The following is a 1,175-nucleotide window of genomic DNA, read 5'->3' as shown; positions in this document are numbered from 1 at the left end:
CTGGTAGAAGGTAGCTGGACACCTTGTCCTTCTGACTATGTGGCAGTGAATGCAAGCTGAAAACATCTCCTATTTGGGAGAATTTGGGAGGGTGATTCCAGTGACAGTCATGGAATGGGATGAGTTCAGAAGACTCCTGCAGGTCCCTCAGTTGCATTAATCGACAGAGACTTACTGTGGAAAGGGCTGTGAAGATTTCTGCCACAAGGAGCTCTCCTCTGCCCTCCCGCTCCAAACTGCCTTTCACATCTCTCTGCCTTCTCTCACCTTATGGTAGCAAGAGGAGGCAGTGCCTCAAGCCCTGTTGCTCTTTGCAGAGGAGCTGCTTCTGGGCAGAGTGTCAAGGATGGTGAGGAGTGATGCAGTTCTCTCAAGAAAGAATCAGTAATAGGTTTTACAGAAGTAAGATACAGTGATTTAACATGGTTCCATGATAAATAAGACAATGATTTGAAAAGGAACAATGGCAAGGTTTACTCACTAATGTACTGCATGAAGAACAGGGTCAGATAAAAGTGTCAAGGAGATCCTCCTGTAGTATCATGAGCTTCCAAATGGACCTCCTTGCTTTCCAATGTTCTTGTCAGAGAAGGCTGGGAGTGGCTAGATGCAATCCTAGTCTCAAACACAGTCAACAGTTTATGTCTCAAGGATTGTCTGCCCAATGAATCAGAGATAAAACTAAGGAAAGTTTCAAAGGTTTCCAAACCTTCAACATGCTGTTAGTCACTTACTGAGGATCTGCTGCAGGTAAGGAATCTTTCAGACTCAAGGAGTGTTCTGGAGAGATGTCCCTGCTCAAGAGGAGGTTCTGCAGTACAGCCTGCTGCTCTCAAGGAAAACTCACTGTGTTCTGGGCTGCCTACACTATTTATGATGGGAGGGAGGAAGATGATTGACTTATAGTCATATTTGCATACTAGATGGATGTAAGTTGGTGCCTGCTCAATCAGCCCCTGTCTATGTACTGTTTATGGAGTGATCAGGTTGAGCCTGGAGGGAGAAGAGCACATGAGGAGGCGATGGAGGATGAGGAGCATCACAGGAGGTCACACAGAGCTGCCTGTTGGTGGTGCTGCTGGGTTTCCATGAGCTCCCTCCATCACAGGAGCCTGGCAGAGACCCTGCTAAAGGCATACATTTCTCTCTTCCTGCTGGGAAGAACTCGCTGAGGT

This window comes from Nothoprocta perdicaria, unplaced genomic scaffold (genome assembly GCF_003342845.1).
Source record: "Nothoprocta perdicaria isolate Ctin4 unplaced genomic scaffold, notPer1 scaffold_672, whole genome shotgun sequence".
Lineage (NCBI taxonomy): Eukaryota > Metazoa > Chordata > Aves > Tinamiformes > Tinamidae > Nothoprocta > Nothoprocta perdicaria.
This window is presented reverse-complemented; position numbering follows the sequence as displayed.